At 38.0% G+C, this 23,567-nt stretch overlaps 1 pseudogene; it reads left to right on the forward strand.

Annotated features, from left to right (window-relative positions):
• The first annotated feature begins 7,186 nt into the window (after positions 1–7,186).
• Positions 7,187–20,598, forward strand: LOC148777211 (olfactory receptor 10AG1-like; annotated as a pseudogene).
• The last annotated feature ends 2,969 nt before the right edge of the window (positions 20,599–23,567 follow it).

Genomic DNA, 23,567 nt, shown 5'->3' on the forward strand with positions numbered 1-23,567 from the left:
TGAACATGTAAAATAAATTTGGAAAAAATTGGTGGTGGGCTGCAAAAGAGAGGAAAAATTTTCTCCTACTACAATTAACCTTGGGTTAAATTTTTAAATCCACTTCATGCGACGAGTTGACTCACTGGAAAAGAGTCTGATGCTAGGAGGGATTGGGCGTGGGAGGAGATGGGGACGACAGAGAATGAGATGGCTGGATAGCATCACCGACTTGATGAACATGAGTTTGAGTGAACTCCAGGAGTTGGTGATGGACAGGGAGGCCTGGTACCGTGGTTCATGGGGTCACAAAGAGTCGGACACGACTGAGCGACTGAACTGAACTGAACTGAATACATTCATCAGCTAAATCTCAGGTTGCTGAAGAAATCATAAACCTTAATTAACCTAACACACTAATTTTGCACATAAAAATATTTGCCATCAGAATATGTATTATAACTATTACATAGATCCGTCCTGTAACTAGGAATCAAGGAACATATCGTAGAAAGGCTCTGCATAATGCATTCATAATAGTTAAGGTAAGAATTGGATGCATGTCTGTTTTGGATCGACCCCAATAATTCTGTGTGAGTGTGTGTGCTCAGTCATGTATGACTCTCTAGTCTACCAGGCTCCTCTGTCCATGGAATTCTTCCAGCAAGGATTCTGGAGTGAGTTGCCATTTCCTACTCCAGGTGAATTTCCTGACCCAGGGATCAAACCTGTGTCTCTTGCATCTCCTGCATTGACCTCTTGCATCTCCTGCATTGGCAGGCTAATTTTTTAACAAGTGTACCACCTGAGGAGCCCACAAATAATATTACTTAGCACCCTGCTCACATCTAAGAAATAAAATGCACTGTGTCCTTTTCCCTGAAGAGGCTGAAGAAAAACGTTTTCTGAGTAGAGTGAGAGCTATCTGCGAAAATTAAAAAAAAATACAAGTCAGAAAATTCACGAAGTGATGATTTTAATTGGAAATTTAAATGTGCCAGGTGGCTGAGATCCCTTGGGTAGAGATAACTACTTTTAAAGAGCACTTTATGTTTAGAAATAACAGAATATTTAAAGGCCAGTTGAATAACTTTGAGGAAACAAGTAATTTCACTTCAGTTCAGTTCAGTCGCTAAGTCATGTCCGACTCTGTGCGACCCCATGACTCACAGCATGCCAGGCCTCCGTGTCCATCATTAACTCCCGGAGTTCACTCAAACTCATGTCCATCGAGTCGGTGATGCCATCCAGCCATCTCATTCTGTCGTCCCCGTCTCCTCCCACCCCCAATCACTCCTAGCATCAGACTTTTCCTCACAGGAACTTAAATATTCTGACCTTCTCTAGTGAGAAAAATCAGTATCATCTTGAGAAAGAAAGGTAAATGTGAAGATAATTATAGTAAGGTTTAATTCTTATTTTAAATTACTAATCTACACACTAAAACATGTGTAAATTATAAATTTTAATATGGCAGCAAATGTTTTGGTTCATTAAAGCAACTTATATATATTTCTTAATATATTAAATAAAATTTGCAATTAAATAATAATAAATAATGGTACTAAGTCACTTTGAAATGTCAAAAAATGTAATAATTAAAGACTAGGTATAGATGATATTAAAGAAAACTTCATTTGAGTCAACACATTGTAACAAAATTTATATATGTTTATTCAGTTTGATATTATAATAAGAGATTTAAAATGACATAACACATAAAGTTACAACCATTGGGGAATTCAAAGAACAATTATTTTGAAGAAAGAAAATTATAGAATTCAGGATTAATAAAATAATAAAGATAGCTTTAAGTCAACTTTGTTTTTAAATTATTTTCAAGGATTACATTGCGAATTTTTATCAGATATACAAATATACTTGAAATACACCATGTTGTACTCTTGAAAAATTCAAACTCAAATCTTACCTATTTCATGTCATACAAGTTTTGATCACCAAAATGTTGTATCTATACAATTAGAAACTGTATTTTATATAGCACTGGAAATAATTTTATTCAAGTAATGGGTGAAATTGCTCATACTAAATGTTTTTGTTCATAAAATGATAAAGATTAAAATTCTATTCTTTTGTATATTAATTTTTTCTCCCTTTTCAGATTGACAATTTTATTTTATTTTACTTTGTGTTTAGATGTAAATTTATTTTTTTTATTTTATTTATTTTAATTTTTAAAATTTATTTATTTTAATTGGAGGCTAATTACTTTACATTATTGTATAGGTTTTGCCATACATTGGCATGACTCTGCCCCGGGTGTACATCAGATTGACAATTTTAAAAGTGTCTGTTCCTTTTCTAAATTTCAGAATCAAATAATGAACACTATATTAAGTAAGAAAGCATTTTCTAGGTTCTATATTGTTCTCAAGTATGAAAATAGTCTCAGTCCTTCGGTCCAAGATCATGTAATATCAGTGGGAAAATAAAAGGTAAATGAAAGGAATTGCAACACTATTTGCTACAAATTCATGTGTGTTCTCCCTATTAGTTCTACAGAGTAGAGGTGATAATATTATTGAAATTATTGGCAGAAAATTCTTGAAGAATTCACATATAAGAGTCTGGGAGTTTTATATCACTATGATGATTGTTTTAATATCTTATTTCATTCCCTCATTAACCATGTTATGCAAAGACAAGGTAAATTAGAGATCAGTTTTTCATAGTGGTAAAACAGAGAGTGAAATGTAGAAGAATAAAATTTAATTTCTTTTTTTCTGACTTTATTTTTTCTTATTTATTTATTTTTAAGGAGTCAATTGCTTTAATAATATATATGGCAACAGATATTTTAAAATAATATTCTACCAAAAATGAGATACCAATTTTTAGTAATATATTTTATACAATAGATATTGTCCAGGTGAAAAGCGTTGACTAACAGCCTTAACAAAAACCTTTTCATTAATTTTGGCCTTAAATGCCTCTCTCTGATTCTGAACAGCTTCAATATTATTAGTACAATGACTCAAAATAGTAACAATGCTACAACAGTATCTCACTTCTAAATGCTTCCTGTTGCCTTAGGAGTTTTCCTTATTATTTTCTTTCATTTTTTTTATTGGAGGCTAATTGTTTTACAATATTATATTGGTTGGTTTTGCCATACATTGACATGAGAATGGCATTGAAACATGTATGTTGTCATATGTGAAACGAATCACCAGTTCAGGGTCGATGCGTGTTATAGGATCCTCGGGGGCTGGTGTGCGGGGATGATCCAGAGGGAGAATAAAGGGAGGAGGGAGGTGGGAGGGGGGTTCAGGAAGGGGAACTCATGTACACCCGGGGCGGATTCATGTCAGTGTATGGTAAAATTTAGTTTATAATGACAAACATAATAGATAGCTTTTAAATAGACTTTCTATGAATGCCAAAACATCTTTAATTTGCTTTACATGTATCAAATGAATTAATTCATAAAACAATTCTAACTATTAATAAATTGTTAGTCAGTTTTGCAGCGAGAAGGGAATGGCAAACCACTTCAGTATACTTGCCTTGAGAACACCATGAACAGTATAAAAAGGAAAAATGATAGGATACTGAATGAGGAATTCCCCAGGTTGGTAGGTACCCAGTATGCTACTGGAGATCAGTGGAGAAATAACTCCAGAAAGAATGAAGGGATGGAGCCAAAGCAAAACCAATACCCAGTTGTGGATGTGACTGGTGGCAGAAGCAAGGTCCGATGTTGTAAAGAGCAATATTGCATAGGAACCTGGAATGTTAGGAAGTGGTCAAACAGGAGATGACAAGAGTGAACGTAGACATTCCAGGAATCAGTGAACTAAAATGGACTGGAATGGGTGAATTTCACTCAGATGACCATTATATTTATTACTGTGGGCAGGAATCCCTTAGAAGAAATGGAGTAGCCATCATGGTCAACAAAAGAGTCCAAAATGCAGTACTTGGATGCAATCTTAAAAAGGACAGAATGATTTCTGTTCGTTTCCAAGGCAAACCATTCAATATTACAGTAATCCAAGCCTATGCCCTAACCAGTAATGCTGAAGAAGCCAAAGTTGAATAGTTCTATGAAGACCTACAAGACCTTTTAGAACTAACACCCAAAAAAAGATGTCCTTTTCATTATAGGGGACTGGAATGCAAAAGTAGGAAGTCAAGAAACACCTGGAGTAACAGGCAAATTTGGCCTTGGAGCACGAAAGGAAGCAGGGCAAAGTTTTGCCAAGAGAACGCCCTGGTCATATCAAACACCCTCTTCCAACAACACAAGAGGAGACTCTACACATGGACATCACCAGATGGTCAACACCGAAATCAGATTGATTGTATTCTTTGCTGCCAAAGATGGAGAAGCTCTATACAGTTAGCAAAAATAAGACCAGGAGCTGACTGTGTCTAAGATCATGAACTCCTTATTGCCAAATTCAGACATAAATTGAAGAAAGTAGGGAAAACCACTAGACCATTCAGATATGACCTCAATCAAATCCCTTATGATTATACAGTGGAAGTGAGAAATAGATTTAAGGGATTAGATCTGATAGATAGACTGCCTGATGAACTATGGACGGAGGTTCGTGACATTGTACAGGAGACAGGGACCAAGATCATCCCCACGGAAAGGAAATTCAAAAAAACAAAATGACTGTCTGAGAAGGCCTTACAAATACCTGTGAAAAGAAGAGAAGCAAAAAGCAAAGGAGAAAAGGCAAGATATAAGCATCTACTGCAGAGTTCCAAAGAATAGCAAGGAGAGATAGGAAAGCCTTCCTCAGCGATCAATGCAAAGAAATATAGGAAAACAACAGAATAGGAAAAACAAGAGATCTCTTCAAGAAAATTAGAGATATCAACGGAACATTTCATGCAAAGATGGTCTCAATAAAGGACAGAAATGGTATGGACCAAACAGAAGCAGATTTGATGCTTTTGAACTGTGGTGCTGGAGAAGACTCTTGAGAGTCCCTTGGACTACAGGGAGATCCAACCAGTCCATTCTAAAGGAGATCAATCCTGGGTGTTCATTGGAAGGACTGATGCTGAAGCTGAAACTCCAATATTTTGGCCACCTCATGCGACGAGTTGACTCACTGGAAAAGACTCTGATGCTGGGAGGGATTGGGGGCGGGAGGAGATGGGGAAGACAGAGAATGAGATGGCTGGATGGCATCACCGACTCGATGGACATGAGTTTGAGTGAACTCCAGGAGTTGATGATGGACAGGGAGGCCTGGCATGCTGTGATTCATGGGGTCTCAAAGAGTCACTGATCTACGGCACAGGAAGATTAAGCAGTTCGCATTGTCACAAATCACACAAGTGAAGCTATGATTCGATTGCAGGCCATCTTGTCAGGATTGTATTTTTTGTCCATGACACTATATTTAGACTATGCTTGCATGGAAAAACTCAAAACATAAATGATGGGGAAATGAGAAGCAGGGTTGGGAATCATGTTGAGTCAAGTGATGCCTGGAGTGTAATATTTAATATAATATTTAATATTTAATTTCACCTTTAACAATGGTGCAATGCAGAGTCAGCCCTGAAACTGAGTGCATGCTCTGAGGAGTCTCATTCCTTATTTAGCTCAGACTGTATTCTACTCCTGGCTCTGACAAAAGGAAAAAAAATGCAAAAATGTAATCATCAACAAGTAACTCAATAACTCTACCAAAAACAATTTTTTCTAGGGAGTGTGTTACAACCCTGGCAACTAAAGATTTAAGAACATTATGCCGTATTAATAATTATAATTATAGGACCATAACTTAAACATATTAAAAGTGATAGGTAATTTTATCAACTATGTTATATTTAATTATCTCAAATAATAAAGCAAACAGAAAATTTAAACAATTACTTAATATAACAGATAATAAATAACGGAGTTAGGATTCAAACTTAAGTATGATTTAAAAAATAGGCACTGATTTGCAATCACAGAACCAATGTGCAAATGATCAACATATCCATCATTGCTAAATCTCAGTATCCTAGTTCAAGAAAAGTGAGTTTAGAAACTGTTATCTGAATTATTATTATTATTTTTTGAGGAACAACAAAGACATCAGAGAAACACACAAAACACAGGGTAAAGCATAATAGGAAGTATCTTACACAGCTAGTGAACACATTCCAGGTGACTTCTGTTTTCTCAGAGTGACCCTCTTAATTGCTTCTATCTGTATCTATTTCCACACAACTTTTCCAGAATAAACCCCTCTTATAGCCCCCACATACTATCTTACAGAAATATATGTATTTTATTCCCCTATGTACAATAAAATAAAATATCCTCTCATTTTTTTGTAAAATGCCTAATAATGTGAATTGTATATAAGAACATGTATGATCAAGATCATCAAGTGATGGGAAGGAAATGAAGAATTGAAATATGTAGCTGAAAATATATAAGGAAGGTAATTTCTGTTATATTAATAGTTCTACTGAAGAATGTAAAGGAAAGTTATAGAGATATACAGTAAATTTGCCAAAAAAATGTAAATATTTAAGGGAATTCCCTAGAAGTCCAACGATTAGGACTCTGTACTTTCACTTCAGTCTCTGGTTGGGGTACTAAGATCCGATAAGCCATGAGACACGGCCACAAAATAATGTAAGTATTTAAAACTGGGATCACGTAGCAACACTGTGGGTCTATCTTCAATGATTATCAGTTTGTCCAATGCCTATGCTGATCAGGGCATTTGGGGTTTCCCTGGTGGCTCAGTTGATAATCCACCTGCACTGTGGGAGACCCGGGTTTGATCCCTAGGTGGGGAAGATCCCCTGGAGAGGGAAATGACAACCCACTCCACTATTCTTGCCTAGGAAATCCTATGGGCGGTGAAGCCTGGTGGGCTACAGTCCATGGGATCAGAGATTCAGACACAACTGAACGACTAACACTTGAACTTTTTTGAATTTGGACTGTATTCGAAAAGAATGCCCTAAAAGATATTTCAAGGGAGAGTATATGGTGATAACACATGGGTTATAAACTGAGAAAGGAGAAATGCATATATAATAAAATTCTTAAATTAGAAACAATTGCATTGATCTTGGAAATCAATCTGGATATCCTGATACAATTTATAAAACAGGCACTGATCCCTGATGGAAAAATATAAAGCAGATTATACATTTCCACCTTTACACAGATGGAACACCAAAAAAAGCACCAGAAGGTAATCTCACTAAACTGATGGAGTTTGTTCTCTTGGACTTTGTTGATGTTCCTCATCTCCAGATGTTTTTATCTGGACTGTTCTTACTCATCTATATAATTATCTTGATGGGCAATGGCATCATATTTCTGATAACAAAACTAGACCCTGGTCTCCAGACCCCCATGTATTTTTTCCTTGGCAACTTTTCCCTTTTGGAAATCTGCTGTGTGTCTATTACACTCGCCAGAATGTTCGTTAGTCTTTGGACACAAAGAAGAACAGATTGTTTAGTTGCTTGTGCCACACAAATGTGCTTCATTCTTATACTTGGAGCCACCGATGCTTCCATCTGGCTGTGATGACCTATGACCACTACGTGGCCATTTGTAGCCCTCTGAACTATCCTATAATCATGAGCTACAAAGTGTGTGGCTGGCATGTGCAGCTGGTGGCTGGCTCCTGGATCAGTGGAATCCCAATTCAAATAGGCCAGACAGGGCAGGTTTTCTCTCTGCCCTTTTGTGGTTATAACCCTGTCAACCACATCTTCTGTGACATCCCTCCCATACTCAGGCTGGCCTGTGGGCACACTTTTCTGAGTGAAATGTTAGTCTTCACAGTTGCTGCACTCTTTTGGTTCCATTTCTGTTGATACTTGTCTCCTATGGCAAAATCATCTCCACAATCCTTAAATTGCCATCAGCCACAAGTTGGGGCAAAGCCTTTTCCACCTACTCATCTCATCTTATGGTTGTGGTGTTGTTCTTCAGATCAGGCCTTGTCACATATTTAAGACCCAAACCCCAGGGCTTAGCAGTAACTGACAAAGTGCTTTCTCACTTCTACACGATTGTGATGGCTGTGTTTAAACCCATGATATACAGTCTAAGGAACAAGGATGTCATGATGGCACTGAGACAATGGCCATGCAAATACCTTAGTTCATTCATTGAAATAATAAGTTGTATTTCAGAACTTTATTTCTTATATATTTGTTATAAATTTTCAATATTTATCTTAAGCTCAATTTATCTGTCTATAAAGTGTTAGTTATTATCAAAATAAAAATTACTTGTAACACTGAGAGACCTTTCTTTCTCCAGTTATATAGTTCTGTATGGGTCAACAAATAACAAATCATTCACTTGGGAATTCTATAACCTTATTGTGAAATGTCCTATTGTAGTAAGAACTTTAGACAAGAATTGCTATAATAGGCCCAGTTATATTCAGTTCAGTTCAGTTCAGTTCAGTTCAGTCGCTCAGTCATGTCCGACTCTTTGCGACCCCATGAATCACAGCACGCCAGGCCTCCCTGTCCATCACCAACTCCCGGAGTTCACTCAAACTCATGTCCAGAGAGTCGGTGATGCCCTCCAGCCATCTCATTCTCTGTCGTCCCCTTCTCCTCCCGCCCCCAACCCCTCCCAGCATCAGAGCCTTTTCCAGTGAATCAACTCGACGCATGAGGTGGCCAAAGTATTGGAGTTTTAGCTTCAGCATCAGTCCTTCCAATGAACACCCAGGATTGATCTCCTTTAGAATGGACTGGTTGGATCTCCTTGTAGTCCAAGGGACTCTCAAGAGTCTTCTCCATCACCACAGTTCAAAAGCATCAATTCTTCGGCAATCAGCTTTCTTCACAGTCCTACTCTCACATCCATACATGACCTCAGGAAAAACCATAGCCTTGACTAGATGGTCCTTGGGTGGCAAAGAAATGTCTCTGCTTTTTAATATGCTATCTAGGTTGGTCATAACTTTCCTTCCAAGGAGGAAGCGTCTTTTAATTTCATGGATGTAATCAGCATCTGCATTGATTTTGGAGCCCAAAAAAATAAAGTCTGACACAGTTTCCACTGTTTCCCCATCTATTTCCCATGAAGTGATGGGACCAGATGCCATGATCTTTGTTTTCCGAATGTTGAGCTTCAAGCCAAACTTTTCACTCTCCTCTTTCACTTTCATTAAGAGGCTTTTTAGTTCCTCTTCACTTTCTGCCATAAGGGTGGTGTCATCTGCATATCTGAGATTATTGATATTTCTCCCAGCAATCTTGATTCCAGCTTGTGCTTCTTCCAGCCCAGCGTTCCTCATGATGTACTCTGCATATAAGTTAAATAAGCAGGGTGACAATATACAACCTTGACATACTACTTTTCCTATTTGGAACCAGTCTGTTGTTCCATGTCCAGTTCTAACTGTTGCTTCCTGACCTGCATACAGGTTTCTCAAGAGGCAGGTCAGGTGGTCTGGGATTTTACAGACTGTTATATCATTTATTTGAAAGCATATTATTCAGTTCCATAGAGTTGTCACAGAAATTTTAAAAACTAAGTAATATATATTAATTAAAATGTTATGCATAGTTTGGCCCAGCAATTATTCTACAGAGAAATAATTTCTTAGATTGAAAAGTGCCTCTCACTGGGAATGTAGTTTAATAAATGATGCTGTACAATGATACTAGTAATTATTAGGCATCATTGATGTGCATATCAGATCAAATCCATAATATGCTTTGTTGAGTTGATAAAAGATATTATTGAAAACTTTATATATAATAAGATGAGCTTGGAAAAAGTGATGAGAATATTCACAAGTCATGGTTTTTTAAAAATATATTTTCCTAGAGATGAGAGTGTGGATAGGAAAGTAAGGGATAAAGGCAAAGGATTTAAATTTTTGTAAAAGTAAATATCTGCTATAAAAGCACAAGTATTGTACACTTTAAACCTTACACATACACATATTAGAAACGGTCAGTGCAAAAATCATCATCGTTGTTAATTATGGAAATCACAGAGTAAATCATTCTATTTTTCCCTTTGTTTTATTGAGATTGTGCAGTTTATTACAATAAGCTTTTTGTTATTCAGGTAATCAAAATAACAAACAATAAATTTGTATTCATTCTGGACAAGGAAAATCACAATTATTAGTTGTGTGTGTTATTTCTGTAGTTATATAATTTTCAAAACTCCATGTATATATAATCATCCTTCATATAGACAGGCAACAGATCATTGCAGAAATATGACTTGTCACCAATACTCAAAGTTAAAAAATATGATGAAGCTTGAACCATTGCTTTTAAAGTTTATTCCCATAAAAATATATGTCAGTTTTGTTCACATTTATATGGAGCTGGTTATTTCCAGATGGATAGGGAGGTGCAGTACCACTTTCTCCTTGGGAGAAAACAAGCAGATGACATGTGACCAATTCTGATAATAAAGTGAAGAAAGAAAAACCAACTCTTATTGAGAACCAAGTAAACAACAAATTACCAAGATTCTCAGATAATACAGTCATTATAACCTGCTAAAATCTAATGGAAATGATTGAATACAGGGAAGGTTAAAAGAAAGAGAATTATAATAACAGCAACAACAAAATTCCAGGAAAATTTCTAGGCAGAAGTTGGATAAATCCTGAAACTATTATATGTTGAAAAGATTGAGGCAGAAATTAAGAATCCTCTTTTTCCTCTCCCTCCTGCCTAATTGAAAAAAAACAAAAACCTTTTTTAGAGAGAAGAGATAACTAACGGGGGGGGGGACAACATTTAAAAACATTGATATATCAAATAGATGTGACTGGATTTATCTCCTTTTATAGAGAAGGGGAAATAACAGTGATATCTTGGAGCACTATCACTTTTTTGGGTAGATACTGAAGCTCCACAAGCTAAAAATGTAAGTGGACAGCTTCAGAAATAATTTTCTCTTTGGCTTGGCAACTAACAAACCATATCTAAACTAGTAATAGCTTGCTAAAAATCTGTATCTGTATCACTTGCTTTTAAAACACAATGAATGTGTGCAATTACTACCTCTGTTTTATAAATTATAAATATCTTTCCATTCAGTTCAGTTCAGTCACTCAGTCGTGTCCAACTCTTTGTGACCCCATGAATCACAGCACGCCAGGCCTCCCTGTCCATCACCAATTCCCGGAGTTCACTCAAACTCATGTCCATCGAGTCGGTGATGCCATCCAGCCATCTCATTCTCTGTCCTCCCCTCCTCCTCCCACTCTCAATCCCTCCTAGCATCAGGCTCTTTTCCAGTGAGTCAACTCGTCACATGAAGTGGCCAGATTATCAGAGTTTCAGCTTTAGCATCAGTCCTTCCAATGAACACCCAGGATTGATCTCCTTAAGAATGGACTGGTTGGATCTCCTTGCAGTCCAAGGGACTCTCAACAGTCTTCTCCAGCACCACAGTTCAAAGGCATCAATTCTTCGGCAATCAGCTTTCTTTACAGTCCAACTCTCACATCCATACATGACCACTGGAAAAAACAACATTGACTAGACGGACCTTGGTTGGCAAAGTAATGTCTCTGCTTTTTAATATACTATCTAGGTTGGTCATAACTTTCCTTCCAAGCAGGAAGCGTCTTTTAATTTCATGGATGTAATCAGCATCTGCAGTGATTTTGGAGCCCAAAAAAATAAAGTTAGACACTGTTTCCACTGTTTTTCCATCTATTTCCCATGAAGTGATGGGACCAGATGCCATGATCTTTGTTTTCTGAATGTTGAGCTTCAAGCCAACCTTCTCACTCTCCTCTTTCACTTTCATCAAGAGGCTTTTGAGTTCCTCTTCACTTTCAGCCATAAGGGTGGTGTCATCTGCATATATGAGGTTATTCATATTTCTCCTGGCTATCTTGATTCCAGCTTGTGCTTCTTCCAGCCCAGCGTTCCTCATGATAAGCAGGGTGAAAATGTACAACCTTGACGAATTCCTTTTCCTATTTGGAACCAGTCTGTTGTTCCATGTCCAGTTCTAACTGTTGCTTCCTGACCTGCATACAGGTTTCTGAAGAGACAGGTCAGATGGTCTGGTATTCCCATCTCTTTCAGAATTTTCCACAATTTATTGTGATCCACACAGTCAGTCAAAGGCTTTGGCATAATCAATGAAGCAGAAATAGATGTTTTTCTGGAACTCTCTTGCTTTCTCCATGATCCAGCAGATGTTGGCAATTTGATCTCTGGTGCCTCTGCCTGTTCTAAAACCTGCTTGAACATCTGGAAGTTCACGGTTCACATATTGCTGAAGCCTGGCTTGGAGAATTTTGAGCATGATTTTACTAGCGTGTGAGATGAAAAGAAATGCAAAAAAGTAAAATGGTTGTTTGAGGAGGCCTTACAAATAGCTGTGAAAAGAAGAGAAGTGAAAAGCAAAGGAGAAAAGGAAAGATATAAGCATCTGAATGCAGAGTTCCAAAGAATAGCAAGGAGAGATAAGAAAGCCTTCCTCGGCCATTGGTGCAAAGAAACAGAGGAAAACAACATAATAGGAAAAACAAGAGATCTCTTCAAGAAAATTAGAGATGCCAAGGGAACATTTCATGCAAAGATGGGCTCGATAAAGACAGAAATGGTATGGACCTAACAGAAGCAGACGATATTAGGAAGAGGTGGCAAGAATACACAGAAGAACTGTAAAAAAAGATCTTCAAGACCAAGATAATCCCGATGGCATGATCGCTCACCTAGAGCCAGACATCATGGAATGTAAAGTCAAGTGGGCCTTAGAGAGCATCACTACGAACAAAGCTAGTGGAGGTGATGGAATTCCAGTTGAGCAATTTCAAATCCTGCAAAATGATGCTGTGAAAGTGCTGCACTCAATATGCCAGCAAATTTGGAAAACTCAGCAGTGGCCACAGGACTGGAAAATGTCAGTCTTCATTCCAATCCCAAAGAAAGTCAATGCCAAAGAAAGTTCAAACTATCGCAGAATTGCATTCATCTCACACGCTAGTAAAGTCATGCTCAAATAAATATCTTTATTAGCAAGATAATCTTTTGTTACTACTTTACATTGTGCCATTTCCAGAACAAGTCACTTATAATTCTGAGAAACTAAGCACACACAGTTTTATTATTTAGAAACACAAAAACAGATATTCATTTATGTAGGCCTACATGCTTGTCTCTGTGTGTGTATTTGTGTGCTTACTTTAGGAGAATATCACTCTTATGGACTGAAGCCAACTGACAACGAAGGATGAGAAGGTCAATAATATGTGCAAAATCTTTCCAAGATTAATAGCCTGATTCAGGGAAAGTGAAAAGTGAATATGTCTTAATCGTGCATCTGGATTGTATTAATAGCTATGGATTGCTTGCTGGAAAAGAATATTCAGGGAATAATGGTAGATATCTTCTCTTTCTTTCTTTTAAAGATATCTGCATATTTATATTTACATAAGTATCATACATATAATTGTTTCTTGGAATAGTGTTTTGCTATATGTAACCTTTATATTGATAACTATTTCTTTAGCTGTGACATGAAAGCATATAAGCTTATTTCACTATCTTAAAATTAGTACAGAGAACATATATAATAGAATAATAGAACTGGAAGATAAAGAGAAGGTGAACAGATGGTCTAAGGGAAGAGTTGGAAAAAATATGAAACAAACTTTTAGAGAGATGTTAAAATTTCAAAAAGTAAGATGATTGAGCTTTGCCATAATAAGCTTTACACACAAAAGATATACATATTTATATATGTACATTTATATTTTGTGTTTAAAGCATTTAGATAGATGATAGATACATAGATAAAAAGAGTTTGTGTATGTGCATGTAATAACACAGATGCGAACTTCCCTAGGTGGATTCATTGAAGTAATTATATTTAGAATGATTAAGGTTGTCATATATGGCCTTCCCCAGTGGCTCAGTTGTAAAGAATCTGCCTGAAGTGCAGGAACTGTAGGAGACGTGGGTTTGATCACTGGATTGGGAAGATATCTTGGAGAAGGGCATGGCAACCCATTCCAGTATTCTTGCCAGGAGGAGGAGCCTAGCTGGCTACAGACCACAGGGTGACACAATCAGACACAACTGAAGTGACTTAGCATGCACACACAAGTTTGTCACATATATATATTGCTGTTGCTATTCAGTCGCTCAGTTGTGTCCGACTCTTTGTGAGCCCATGGACTGCAGCACGCCAGGTTTCCCTGTCTTTCACCATCTCCCGGAGCTTGTTCAAAGTCATGTCCATAGAATTGGTGATGCCATCCCACCATCTTGTCCTCTGTCATCCCCTTCTCCTCCTCCCCTCAATCTTTCCCAGCATCAGGGTCTTTTCTAATGAGTCAGCTCTTCGCATCAGGTGGCCAAAGTATTGGAGCTTTAGCTTCAGCATCAGTCCCTGCAATGAATAATCAGGATTGATTTCTTTTAGGATTTCCTGGTTTGATCTTCTTGCAGTCCAAGGTACTCTCAAGAGTCTTCTCCAACACCACAACTTAAAAGCATCAATTCTTCGGCACTCAGCCTTCCTTATAAAATGTGTCTTTGAGGATCATTATTCTGTGACAGCCAGCATACTTGAAAAAACAGAGAATCAATTAATAACTGCCTCATATATTGCAGTTCCATACTGAAAGTATGTGTAAACATTAGCAAACTACTGGATATCTTTAGTTCAGTTCAATTCAGTTCAGTTCAGTTAAGTCGCTCAGTCATGTCCGACTCTCTGCGACCCCATGAATCACAGCACGCCAGGCCTCCCTGTCCATCACCAACTCCCGGAGTTCACTCAAACTCATGTCCATCAAGTCGGTGATGCCATCCAACCATCTCATTCTCTGTCGTCCCCTTCTCCTCCCGCCCCCAACCTTTCCCAGCATCAGAGTCTTTTCCAGTGAGTCAATGCGTCGCATGAGGTGGCCAAAGTATTGGAGTTTCAGCTTCAGCATCAGTCCTTCCAATGAACACCCAGGATTGATCTTCTTTAGAATGGACTGGTTGGATCTCCTTGCAGTCCAAGGGACTCTCAAGAGTCTTCTCCAGCACCACAGTTCAAAAGCATCAATTCTTCTGTGATCAGCTTTCTTCACAGTCCAACTCTCACATCCATACATGACCATGGGAAAAACCATAGCCTTAACTAGACGGACTTTGGTTGGCAAAGTAATGTCTCTGCTTTTTAATATACTATCTAGGCTGGTCATAACTTTCCTATCTTAGATCAAATAAAAAGAGAAAGAGCCTTGAGATAATCTCTGTCTTTTTCTTTCAAGTGAGGTCTCATTTAGAATTGTAAATAAAATAAAATGACCAACAAAAAGCTGTCTACTCTTTTTCAGTGGGATAAAGAATGATAGATGACAATGAAAAACATATTAGGAAAAAATAGTTAGTGAATTAAAGAATGTTTCTAGAATCTTGAAGATCAAGTGATGAGAATCAAGAAAGGAAAGGAGATAGACGAATGTGTGTTCTATAGAAATTCAGTGCAAAATTAAATATTCCATGTCAGCAAATAGTGGCAGGCGCTGTAAACGAAGGATAAGAGCAGCTATTTCTTCATGCATGCATATCATGAAACACTAATGCAGAATGAACTCTGCCTGAAGGTTTAAGAAGGCAGGGAAGTGTGAACATTGTTGTAAGAGAATTTGTATTAATAATATTGTTAAAAATAATTTCAATATTTAAATGAGTAGCCTTTATTCTATGGAAAACTAGAGGTTGGCAAATGCTTCCTTCTCCAAGATTTTTTTAATTTGCAAAAGACTCCTTGAATCCAAGATATTGTGTTCATTGCTTTGACATAATTAATGGTAGTAGGTGTTATTGCTTGGAGAAGGAAATGGCCACCCACTCCAGTGTTCTTGCCTGGAGAATCCCAGGGACGGGGGAGCCTGGTGGGCTTCTGTCTATGGGGTCACCCAGAGTCGGACACGACTGAAGTGACTTAGCAGCAGGTGTTATTGCTATTTTATAGACAGAGAAATTGATACAAAAAGAACAGTTGAGATACTTTAGAATGCACAGATTATAATAAATTCAAAACAAAACTCAGTTATCTTAATTATAGGACTGATACTGTTTCATTTCATTACAATTTGCTTATCTAAGAGTTAAGGGAAAGAATTACTATTGTTGTTCAGTCTCAAAGTCATGTCCAACTGTTTGTGACCGTATGGACTATAGCGTGGCAGGCTCCTCTGTCCTCCACTGTCTTCCAGAGTTTGTTCAAGTTCATGCCCATTGAGTCCATGATGCTATCTAATTATCTCATCCTCTGCCACCTCCTTTTCCTTTAGCCTTCAATCTTTCCCAGCATCAGGGTCTTTTCCAATGAGTTGGTTCTTTGTATCAGGTGGCCAGTATTGGAGCTTCAAATTTGGCATCAGTCCTTCCGATGAATATTCAGGGTTGATTTCCTTTAGGACTGACTGGTTTGACCTAATTTCATCCAAGAGACTTCTTTAGTGTCACAGTTTGAAAGGGAAAGAATAGCAATCCCATAACTATTATATCGGAGAAGGCAATGGCACTCCACTCCAATACTCTTGCCTGGAAAATCCCATGGATGGAGGAGCCTGGTAGGCTGCAGTCCATGGGGTCGCTAAGAGTCGGATACGACTGAGCGACTTCACTTTCACTTTCATGCATTGGAGAAGGAAATGGCAACCCACTCCAGTGTTTTTGCCCAGAGAATCCCAGGGACGGGGTAGCCTGGTGGGCTGCCGTCTATGGGGTCGCACAGAGTTGGACACGACTGAAGCGACTTAGCAGCAGCAGCAACTATTATATCTTCACTTTCTTTATCACCATCAGTAATGTATTTAATTTTTGACACATACAAAAAATAGATGAAGTAGGTTAAGATATTTACACTCATGTGTGCATACTCAATCACTCAGTCACGTCTGACACCTGCTAACTCATGGACTATATAGCCCCCTAGGCTACTCTGTCCATGGAATTTTTCATGCAAGAATATTGCAGTGAGTTGTCATTTACTTCTCCGGGAGATCTTCCCGACCCAGGAATCGAACCTGTATCTCCTTCATTGGCAGGCAAATTCTATACCAATGAAACACCTAGGAATCCTCACAAGCCCTAGAAAAATAAAAATCCAAATTTATAAATCAAATGTTATAATTAAACTGTTAACTCTTTTAAAGAGAAATTAATCTGAATGAAGAAAATCTACAAAAGAAATTAAACCTATAAAGTGACATTATCATTAGATAAATAAGTGATGTTGTCTACAAGTATTAGTAATAATTTTTAGTTACAGAGACTGAGTATCCCTTGAGTTACACATTCGAAAGACAGAAGCAGCTGTATAGTGAAGTGGTGATAAATTCTCTCTTTTTTCTTTCCTGTTAGGATATTTATGATGGAATAATTCTTAATTTTATCTGTACCCTCTGGTTAATTTCATATACATTGCTGAAAGATCAACTGGTAAAGGTATAAAGATAACTAACTTTTTAATAAATAAAAAAAGGTTAGTTATATTTATGCTAATTTAAATACAGCTTATAGGGAGGCAGTGTTAGGCATTTTTTATGTATATATTACTATTTGTGATATTAAGTAATTGTGTGTAAATCTTTGCTTGGAAAGTGAAAGTTGCTCAGTCGTGTCGGATTCTTTGCAACCCCAGAGACTATACAGTCCATGGAATTCTTAAGGCCAGAATACTGGAATGGGTTGCCTTTCCCTTCATCAGGGGATGTTCCCAACGCAGGGATCGAACCCAGGTCTCCCGCATTGTGGGCAGATTCTTTATCAGCTGAGCCATAAGGGAAGCCCAAAAATACTGGAGTGGATAGTCCATCCCTTCTCCAGGGTATCTTCCTGACCCTGGAATTGAAATGGGGTCTCCTGCATTGCAGGTGGATTCTTTAACATCTGAGCTATCAGGGAAGCTCTGAATTTTCATCTAAATTACTAATCTGTTCCTTGATATTAAGTGTAAAAAAAGAATTCATACATAGATTTTCTTTTTCATTGCAACTTTGTTAATTAAGTAAGCTCTAGCAAAGATTCTATGTAGGAAATGCATTTTGGAAATTGTTATGAAGCACAGTAATGAAAGCAGTATGACAGCACTGTCAGATGTTTGATATTCAATTTTTATCACTCTTGGAAGAAGTGGGAAGAAAAGATCCAGATATACAGCTCCCTCTGATTACACATGGAACAATTTTCTTAATTTATACTGAGAAAGTGAATGCAATAAAAGGTTTTCATTCTATTTTAAAATTACTGTTCATAAATATATGACTTTTAATTTAGTCTTGTGTTCATTCCGCATCACATATCTAATAAAAAATCTCCTATGAAAAATGAATGTGTCACAAATACAAATGGCATTACCAGCATATTTGTAAATAATTTACCAGTTATCAAGGCAAAGTATATTTTTTCTACATATTTTAAGCAAAATTCTAGTGGTTTACTTATCTGAAAGTGTTGAGTTCAGTTCAGTCACTCAGTTGTGTCCAACTCTTTGCTACCCCATGAATCACAGCATGCCAGGCCTCCCTGTCCATCATCAACTCCCAGAGTTCACTCAAACTCACCTCCATCGAGTCGATGATGCCATCCAGCCATCTCATTCTCTCTTGTCCCCTTCTCATCCTGCCCCCAATCCCTCCCAGCATCAAAGTCTTTTCCAGTGAGTCAACTCATCGCATGACATGGCCAAAGTATTGGAGTTTCAGCTTTAGCATCAGTCCTTTCAATGAACACCCAGGATTGATCTTTAGAATGGACTGGTTGGATCTCCTTGCAGTCCAAGGGACTCTCAAGAGTCTTCTCCAACACCACAGTTCAAAGGCATCAATTCTTCAGCGATCAGCTTTCTTCACAGTCCAAATCTCACATCCATACATGACCACGGGAAAAACCATAGCCTTGACTAGACGGACCTTGGTTGGCAAAGTAATGTCTCTGCTTTTTAATATGCTGTCTAGGTTGGTCATAACTTTCCTTCCAAGGAGTAAGCGTCTTTTAATTCCATGGCTTCAATCAGCATCCACAGTGATTTTGGAGCCCCCCAAAATAAAGTCTGACACTGTTTCCACTGTTTCCCCATCTATTTCCCATGAAGTGATTGGATCAGATGCCATGATCTTAGTTTTCTGAAGTGTTATAGTTGGGTAAATTTAAAATGGCTATGAAAAAGTGGATTTGTCTTAAAGAATAAAACACAATTAATAAATTTTCTTATTTAAAATATAGTCAAAATGACTTCAGGCAGAAAACCCAAAATACGTAATAATTGTAAATGACAACATAATAATTAGGAATACTTAACACTAAGGTCCGTCTAGTTAAGGCTATGGTTTTTCCTGTGGTCACGTATGGATGTGAGAGTTGGACTGTGAAGAAAGCTGATCGCCGAAGAATTGATTCTTTTGAACTGTGGTGCTGGAGAAGACTCTGGAGAGTCCCTTGGACTGCAAGGAGATCCAACCAGACTATTTTAAAGGAGATCAATCCTGGGTGTTCATTGGAAGGACTGATGCTAAAGCTGAAACTGCAATACTTTGGCCACCTCATGCGACGAGTTGACTCACTGGAAAAGACTCTGATGCTGGGAAAGGTTGGGGGCGGGAGGAGAAGGGGACGACAGAGAATGAGATGGCTGGATGGCATCACCGACTCGATGGACATGAGTGTGAGTGAACTCTGGGAGTTGGTGATGGACAGGGAGGCCTGGCATGCTGTGATTCATGGGGTCGCAGAAAGTCGGACACGCCTGAGCGACTGAACTGAACTGAAATGAACATTATCAGTGAACATGGGAAGAGTGAAATTAAACTATATTTCTGTGAGCCCTCTGAGACAAATATTGAAAAGTGACCTTTCACATCTTTGCAGTGTTTTCTTAAGCAATAGTTTTTTCAAAACTGCAATCATATCCTTATTCCTAAGACTGTATATCAAGGTGTTAAACACTGACGTCACAGCAGTGTAGCAAAGAGAGAGCGTTTTGTCGGTTCCTGCGGAATGATTTGATTTGGGGCATAAATAGGTAATAGTCACGGAACCAGAGAATAATAGCACAATGGTGAGATGGGAAGAGCAGGTGGAGAAGGCTTTGGACCAGCCTGTGGCTGAGTGCAGCTTTCAGACGGCAGAAATGATTTTGACATCAAAGCCCAGTATCAGGAGGAAAGGAATCGTGGCAAACAGCACACCAACCGAGAGACACACATTTCATTAAGCGCAGTGTCCCCACAGGCCACGGTCATCAATGGGGAATGTCACAGAAGAAGCGGTCGATCTGGTGTGAAGTACAGAAGAGCAGTAAGTACACCGGCATGTCTGTGCTGTCGGGACTGGAATTCCCGCACCCAGGCGCCAGCAGCTGACTGCAGGCCCGTCCTGTGGGTTGTGAGGGAAGGGCGTGCAGAGGTTGCACGTGGATGCTCAGGGCCCAGGCCTCGCCCCCAGGAGGAGCGCCCCCAGGGCTCCCGGAGCAAGGAAGAGGCGCCTCTGATGGCGCAGAGGCTGCACATGGACGCACAGGGCACAGACCTCGCTCCCTGGAGGAGCGTCCCCGGGGCTCCCAGAGCAAGGAAGAAGAGCGTCAGATGGCACAGCTCAGCGAAGAAACACTTCTGTCCTGAGTCCAAAGGGTCACTAGAATCCTAGGGAGAGTGACAGATACGTAACCGATTTCGAGTGACGAGAAATTTGCAAGGAAAAAATACAGGGGCTTCTGGAGCACAGCGTCTACCGTCGTGATTATTCTATTTAGATGAATATGTAGATGAGAAAGAAAATTCCAAATCCCAGGAGAACAAATGCCATGACTGGAGAGAAATTGCCTTCTGCTGTTTGGTCTCCTGAAAGCACCTGCAATATATATATATATATATAATCAATGTAAAGTCCTCTATCTCTCTAGTTGCATTTGCCAAGTAATAAAATGTGTACACTGTACTTTCAAAACTCACTAATTTGAGTTCTAAAAAAGCATCTAAACTTGATATTAAGCCGTAGTTTAAAGAAATTCATTCTTTTACAAAAAACAATCCATCAGAAAAGAGTAGTATCAGAAATTAGGTCTGCTGATAGATGGCTGTATTTTCCCGTTACTGATAATGAAATAATCGATGCTGCATTCTGTAATTCAGCTTTGTGAGATGAATTTATAGACAGAAATCTGACAATTTTATTTAGAAGACCTTTCCATCAATTCTCCTTTCTCATGTTATTTCTTTTGAATTGCATTTATTTATATTTTGATTTAAGCTATCAAATATTTTTGAGTCATCATGCAACTATAATTTAAAAATAAGCCAGAAAAAGTGATTTGGGGGATGACCTTTGTGATTTTTTTTGTGTTGTAATAGTTGGTATAGTCAGTTTATTTCAATTGAAAGAGTCATAAAGAACTCAGCCAAAGAGCTATTAATCACATCTCAAATACTGATTTTGCATTTGAGTGGTAATTCCTGCAATTGACAGCCATGCTTTCAATAAATTTCAACTTAAAAATGCTATATAAATAGTCTAAGATCAAAGCAAATAGAAGGCATTATTAAGACAATTTTAGGCATGTACAACTCAAAATCCAAGTTACTTTTACTGCAACAGGTAATTTCAGGGGAACATAGACTGTATCATTTATATATACTTCTCCTTCCTGGGAACTAACATATATAAATAACCCAATAAGTATTTGATTTATGAATGGATAACAGTATCCAATGTTAATTATATTACTATATCCTCCACTAATGATTTGCCAATGGGATGCACTATTCTCATTATTGTGTTTTGTGTTCACCTCTCTCTCTGCACATTGAAGTCTCGTCTTAATTCTTCTCCAATATTGTAACAATAACCTTCTTCCATATTTTTCTTAAGTATTTTGGAAAAATCAAATCAGAGAAAAGTAAAAAAGCAATTGAAAAACAAGTTGGAAATTAGCAGTCTACGACTGAGTACTAATTTGCTTAACTAAGATTTGAGACAAGTTCTTAATAAGATGCAATGATAAGTAATTTTTGAAATTTCCACATGTATTATGAATACTAAATAGAAATTGCATGATAAAACCTTTTGAAATGTAGAGAAGTTCTTAAGCAATTTCTATCCAATTTCTAATTCCCTCCTTAAATATTATAGTAGCATAAAATCTTTCCTTCATATAAAAATACCGAGGATTTTCTCCATGAATTTGGAATGTTTTCCAGGTGGTGTCAGGGATACCATTCATGCATGGTTTTATTATAATATTGAAAAATATTATGTGTTCATCTATGACAGCAAACGATGTATATATTGATCACATGTTGTGTTGGACTCATTATTTCTGTTTTAATAACCTAAAACACTAAGAACGGAGTTGTGAAGAAAAAGTGTACAAACCGAACAGTTGGTGACTATAAATTCCAAGTCCACTATTTATTTCAGACTTTGATTAACAGTTTCTATTTGTGTTAAATGATTTTATATTTACTTTCCAAAACAGTTTAATTGAAATTACAGTGTTCTGCAATACAGAGGGGTTTCCCACATGGCACTAGTGGTAAACAATCCACCTGCCAGTGCAGGAGATGCAAAAGTTGCAGGTTCGATCCCGGGATCTGGAGGATTGCCTGGAGGAGGAGATAGCAGCCCTCTCCAGCATTCTTGCCTGGAAAATTCCATGGACAGAGGAGCCTGATGGGCTAAAGTCTAGGAGATTGCAAAGAGTCAGACACAATTGAGCACGCATTCACACATGCAATACAGAGATGGTGTTATTATCCACCACATCTATTATAAGGCTCTCCACATTTTATTTTCTCAAATGATACTTAAGCAATAAAATGATTATGAGCTGGATGAAATTCAAGCAACATAGAGAAAAGAAAGAAGAGGACGAGAGAAAGAGAGGGGGAGAGACGGGGAAGGAGGAAAGAAAGAAGGAAGAAGGGCGGGAAGGAGAGAGGGAGGAAAAGAAAGAAGGGAGAGAAAGATATGGAAATGTCACAACCTATGAATTATTCTCAGTATTTTCATAACAAAATATTCACCTTAGTGAATCCCTGGTGGCTCAGCAATAAGGAATCCACCTGTAATGGAGGAGACATGGGTCCAATCTCTGGGTCAGGAAGATCCCCTGGGGAAATCTCTTGGGTGGAGGAGTCTGTTGGGCTGCAGTCCATGGGGATCGCAAGAGTCAGACAGGATAGTGACTAAACCAGCACCAGTGTTTTCAATCTACACCTAATACTGGACATGAAAGTAGTATTGTGATTTGATTGTATACTTATAGCCCTTCACTGTAGATGGAGAAAGGCAGTGTCACGTCATTACTCTAAAATTAATTCTACTCAAACTTTTCTTTTGCAGAAGTCCTTCCAAGTGAACAGTAAACAGGCTTGATTCTTTTAACTGAGGCTTTGTGTTTGTTTGTTTTTTCCTTTAGGTTGGCTTCTTTTCTTAGGGACACAGGCCAATTTCTCTTTTACTTAGCTAATGACCTCATGGCTCTAACTCCCTCTGGATGAGGACAAAGACAGTTATATCTGTAGTCTGATTTTGTAGTATTTGTTTAATCAGAAAAGTATAACATCACTGATTTTTCTTTTAATGCCTTAAAATGTTAGATTCCATTCAAGAGGACT

This window comes from Moschus berezovskii, chromosome 8, assembly GCF_049115385.1.
Source record: "Moschus berezovskii isolate FMDL1 chromosome 8, NW_MosBer_1.0, whole genome shotgun sequence".
NCBI classification, from domain to species: Eukaryota; Metazoa; Chordata; class Mammalia; order Artiodactyla; family Moschidae; genus Moschus; species Moschus berezovskii.